The sequence below is a fragment of the Malus sylvestris genome, chromosome 17 (genome assembly GCF_916048215.2).
Source record: "Malus sylvestris chromosome 17, drMalSylv7.2, whole genome shotgun sequence".
NCBI classification, from domain to species: domain Eukaryota; kingdom Viridiplantae; phylum Streptophyta; class Magnoliopsida; order Rosales; family Rosaceae; genus Malus; species Malus sylvestris.
Genome location: NC_062276.1, coordinates 22,149,816 through 22,155,815, shown reverse-complemented (window position 1 = coordinate 22,155,815; position 6,000 = coordinate 22,149,816). Strand labels below are relative to the sequence as shown.

General features: G+C 35.3%; 1 protein-coding gene across 1 annotated transcript in view; it reads right to left on the bottom strand.

Moving 5' to 3' along the window:
• Positions 1-5,691: 5,691 nt before the first annotated feature.
• The window catches only part of LOC126612382 (NEDD8-conjugating enzyme Ubc12-like), a 52,330-nt gene continuing 52,021 nt past the window's right edge, over positions 5,692-6,000 (bottom strand). Inside the window, exon 7 of the transcript XR_007619020.1 lies at positions 5,692-5,751. The gene's annotated coding sequence lies outside the window, so the exon portion shown is untranslated. The remainder of the gene's footprint in view (positions 5,752-6,000) is intronic.

Here is a 6,000-nt window from a genome sequence, read left to right as displayed (position 1 = left end):
TACGCAAATTTAAATTGCCATGATCGATGTCGTTGTTGTGAGATCTCAAACCAATTATTTATTATCGTGAAGAAAAATTAAACAACAAAATAATATGTAATTAATTCAAAATACTATTATAACTAATGACATCTTAACGTTTAATATGCAAGTAAGTCTCTCTTCGCTCGGTATAAATAATGGCGAATGATGATCTCCTTATTTAGGTGTGAATTGGAATTTCTATTGCTTTATCATTTCTCTTTCAAAATTTAAGCTGTGCTTTAATTGGACAATGGGATGCATGCCTACTCGGTACTAAATCACACATATAATTATGTAAATGCGATCTCTATCCTGCCTAATACTTTCGTGGCTTTTTAGCCAAAATGGTCTATGAAATTTGTATAACTTCTCACTTTGGTCCTTGAAATTTGAAATCAATAAAAGTGGTCCATGAGTTTGTCTACCATCAATCATTTTGGTCATTTCATGAAAAAATTTCATTAAATAATGCTAAAATGACAAAAATACCCTTACTTTTTGTAAAATCATTTGGTCATTGTTCATTAAATTGAGGGTATTTTTGTCATTTTGCTCCTTATTTAACACAATTTTTCATGGAATGACCAAAATGATTGCTTGTGGACAAACTCAAAGACCACTTCTATTGATTTCAAATCTTAGGTATCAAAGTGATGAGTTATGCAAATCTCAGTGATCATTTTAGCTAAAAAGCCTACTTTTGTTGGGATCTCATTAATTTAAGTCCATTTTTGTATGTTTGGCTGCTAGAAAAGAGTACAAAGACTACATCTCTCATGTACCTCATTTTATATATGAAATCAGGAATGGTTTTGCTAGAACAGAGTGCAAGGCTCTTTGACGTTTTTGCATTGTACTAAACGCTACTGTATTCTATATTTTAATCCGGTCACATATATACAGTTTGTCTAGAATTTTATTATTTTGTTTCATGTAGCTCGGGACCATCACAATTCGACTTTCACGATTGTACATATACACTTTTTATTTATACCGCACAAGGATTATAAGATCAACCATGCAAATTAATATAATATCTAGATGCTCTAAATTTATCTAGCTTATAAAAGAGATTGTATTAAATACATATATTCACATTAGTTATATATGTATTAAGTGCATATAAGTATGAGAAGTAAACGATTTTCATAAGAATAAGAATAAAAAAGCAAATATTTCCAACTAAAAAAGGAAACAAAACAAAATTTAATTAAACTAGCCTATCAAAGATTGGGTACGAACCATAAAGATGTGGTATACAACTGCGACCAAGAACGACTTTTGGGGCAACTAAAATGCCTAATACTCTTATTTGTGAAGGAAAATATTCCATAGTTACATCCGGTTGAGTCATAACACGAGTAATCAAAGTCAAAATAAATATTGTTTTTTTTATACCTTTTGACCATAGAGTACAATATACGGCGGAATGGTGGTTGCTCACAAATAATACCCGACCACCAAGTTCAACAACCTCCATCCATTGTGGACCAGCATCAATATCACACTCCAGTTTGAACACTCGAAATCCTTTAGTCTTAGGTGGCTCAGTGTAACTAAGGGCTGATTTGGTATTGTTGTGCTTTGACAAAAAGCTGCGTGAGAATAAGCGGCTGTGAAATAAATCAGCCTAGTGTTTGGTAAATTTTTTTGTAAAAGTGCTTTTGGAAAAAAAAGCAGTCTGATAGTGGGTATTTTCATTAAAGGAGCACTGTAACTCTGTGTGCTTTGAAAAAAAACTAGTTTTCCAAAGCTGTAAATAGATGCTTTAGCTTTTTTCTTTGATTTCAGCTTATTCTCACAGCAGCTTCCAAAATAAGCCTTTTTTTTTAGTTTACCAAACACCTAAAACCCTTACAGCTTTTTTTCATGAGTGTTTTTTTTTAAGCACCTCACTCCCAAACCACTCCTAAAGGTCTTTCCAAGCATGACCTTATGCCAAGGATCGGCTATTAAACATGTTTCTTGTTTAGGCTTGTAGTTTGGATTGAGGAGCCTCCAAATGTTATTCTGGACCTTCTCATTCAACAAACAATATAATTTTAGGAAAACTAATGAAAATGACTTGAAAACTTTGAGTTTTAACGATAAAGACAAAATAAAGGGTAAAATAAATAGTATCAAGTTTGACTTTTTAGTATAAAAATGTGAATTCTTGTTAAAATAAACAGTACTATGATCTTTTCGTTATAACTCTTTATAATTTTTCAAGTTAATGATGTCGACTTTTCCTTCCAAAAAGTAAAAAAGCAACTCCATAGATGCAAAATCTTTTGGCAGGTGAACGAAATCACGGCCATTGTAATGCTCCATTCTTGATCCATCATAGTCAACGAATTTGTATCAATTGGACGTGTCCACCCATCAGCCACAGACCAAAGCAACGAGGTCATAGTCTGAGGAGATAAGCTGCCTACATCGTACCAAAATCGTAGGACAAAAGCTGATATTGTCCAGTCTTAGTCTTAGCTAGGGGGTGTCTACCCCTACCCCCAAACAACAAAAACAAACAAATTTTAGAGAAAACCTCTCGGTACTGTATATTTTAACGAAAAATTACATTTTTACACTAAAATATCAATTATGATATTATTTATTTTACCTTTTATTTTGTCTTTATGATTAAAACTCAAAGTTTTCGAACATTTCATTAGTTTTCTTAAAAAACAAAGCTCCAAAAAAAGGGTTTAGGACATCTATAGCCTGCAGCATGGCATATCAGAGGGATAAGGATTGTCTGCCCTCCACTTCTGATGCCCTCCCCGTGCTCTTCTGTTTTGTGTGGTCATGGTTAAGCCACATCAACATTTTATATTGTTTTTTTTATATATATAATAAGACAAAAATGAATAGTAATATAAAATGTTGACGTGGCTTAACCATGATTACACAAACAGGAGGGCACGGGGAGGGCACTGGAAATGGAGGGCAGACAATCCTTGTCCATATCAGAGCCAGACACGCAGTCTGCGCCTGAGCCTATAAAACAAAGACAAGTCCAGCTTCTAAGCAGTCGGTGATCTGCCATCAACAATTGTTGTACATGCGTGACATTTGCTGAGTCCAAGTTTTATGGAGTAGGAACTCCCCTCCTAATCTCTCCCCCCTTCCATCACCTCTTATTTAAACAGTTGCAATTACGCCATGTTTATATCTTGTTTTGAAAATTTTATATAGAAAATAAGGCAAAAAGAAGAGTGAGAGGAGGGGATGTAATGGGATGGTAATAGGAAGGGAGAAAATCCTACACCCATTGGCAGGGTCACTGGGACCCACCTCCTCCTTACTCCTCAATTGGAAATCTGGAATTCAATTAACCCTATTCAAGTAGATATCGTATTATTGTCTCCTTGAAAACATTGTTAAATTCCATCTGCTATTACGATTTTATCCATCATAACACACGTGCTAACATGGAGAGATTTTTTAAAATATAACGAGAACAATGTTTGTACATTACTCTAGCTACCTTAAGCCACACCATAGTTCATAAAAAAAATAACATACAACCTAAATCAATCACTTGGGTTCCAAACCCGCATGTTGCATCTAATCCTAACATTTTATTTTCTCAAGTACTGTAGTGTGTAAAAGCTTTGACACAACCCACGTTGAGGCCCCATCAACTTTTACAAGATCCAACCCAAGTCAAGAGGCCTAGTGGACCGAGTCATATAGCTGACTAAACCTCTGGTTACCCACTGAGTTGAAGTGCTGATGTGTCCAATTTTTTTTTTTTTGAGAAACTGGATAAATTCATAACCAGGGCCGGAGCTAAAACACAAGGAAGCCTACCAGGAGGCAACAACCAGAGGAGAAAAATAGAAAGCAGTGAAGATGGGAGTACAGACTAAAGACACATCACCAAGTGCCAAGCGTCACCCCTTTCACTACCAAAATACAATTATGGGGGACAAGGGAGACCATCCTTGTTCAAAATATGAACCAACGACGATGGGGGACGGCTAATCCAAGTAGACCCGCACATCTCCGTGTTACTTCTCGACGCCAAGCGGTTCGCCGCCAGATTGACTGATCTCGGAACCCAAGACCAGCGGCATGATTGGAAGATATCCTTAAGCCTTAAGATTTTAGTCAACGTAGGATAAGCCTCCTAGCGACCAGAGGACATATCATGAGCCAAAGCAGAAATGTTCTCTTTAGAATCTGATTCAACAATAATTCTATGCAAGCCCATAGACTTAGCAAACTCACAACCATACCAAATGGCAAGTGCCTTGAAGTGTTCATTTACTTATATAATAACACTTGGTTATCAATTTATGTGTGCGGTACAAGAAAGTATGGGATGTGGTATCCACACATCTCATTTTACTTCTCACACACCCATTGATAAATTATGTCAGTTGATATTCTTCAATTCATCCAATCTTACGATTGAAAATTAAAAAGGTATGTGTGAGAAGTAAAATGGGGTGTGTGAATATCACACCCCTAAAGTATTCTCTGTCAACTATTCACACACCCTAAATATCCAAAAACCATTTCCCGCCCCCCGGCTGAGTTACGGGTGGTTCTATCCTGAATATCCAAAAAACCAGTAATACCTTTGCACTCCTTCTATAATCAACTTAAAGCAAGACCACCCATGAACCTCGAACCTACTTCATTAGGCTTAATCCAAAGGTATTAGTATTATTTTCCCTAACTTAAGTAGAATGGTGCACGTAGTGTTACCGCACAAGACCTCCAATTTTCTAAAACCCTCAAGTTTTTAGTCTAACAGAGACAATCTATGAATCTAAATCCGATCACTTATGTACAATCTATGAATAGTGTAACTATTTTTGTTCATGTATCTTGGGAGCATCAAGATCTCGACTTTAATACACAACTGTACATGTACACTTTTTATTTATGTCGCACAAGGATTATAAGACCGACCATGTAAGTTGATGAATACTCCAAATTCATATAACTTATGAGAAAAAAGATTTGAACTCGAACGCATATACCAAACCTACGACACCATGCTTGGGGATTCAAACCGGGGCACATATATTTTCAAAGATTTAATTCACATAACTGTAAGTTCAGAAAGTGTAAAAGAACAATATAAAGAGCAAAACTTAATTAATTGGTGCTATGTTCAATTAATATAGCGGATGCAATCTGCAATTATATTAATTAAAGCCCAAGTAATGAGAAGTAAATATTAAACGGCATTGTTGTAACTATTCGAGATTTATTTATTTAATATATAGTTCTATTATTTAATTAAAGTGCTTTGTTAAATTATGTTTTTTTCATAAATCAATGAAACATTATAATTAAATTTTATTTCTCAAATAAAAAGGGGTACATCTTAAAAATCTAATAACATAACCTAATAATTATATGTACCCAAACCAATTTGTGATGCTAGGTTCGTCTTCACTGAGGTTCGAGGTGCCTCATCACATAAACGATTTCTTCTTCTTGTCACTTTCCTTAATTTGTGCCTACAAAAAGCTTGTGTGTTCGGCGATGCTTTGTCGTCAACCTTCATGAACATAGCTTCCCAATCTCTTTTATCAATCTGAAGTTCCCTATCTTTAGGGTGATTTTTGTCCTAAATTGACAATTGATCGCCACCATATCATCTCACAAATGGAATTAGAAAAATAAACGGTGCTATAAAGATGCATTGAAAGACATGGAAGCATACTGTGATGAATTTGATTTCGGTTCAGCAACAGCTCCCGCTTCTAAGTCGATGTTAGGTTCCTGCATGAAGAAATGCAGGATTTGAGTTCACAACAGGTACACATCCAAATAAAACCTAGCAACAACAAAACGGATAATTTGTTTGAGGTCACGAAATATTTTGTGTTACGATCAGAGATACCGTGAACAGGTGATACAATACGTAAATAACAGTGTTCATGGGGATTTGAGTTGCACAATAGGAAGAAGGAAAACGGCTTTTGGGTAAGATAATGGGCTTTGAATTCCAACATTTAATGCCTATTTCAC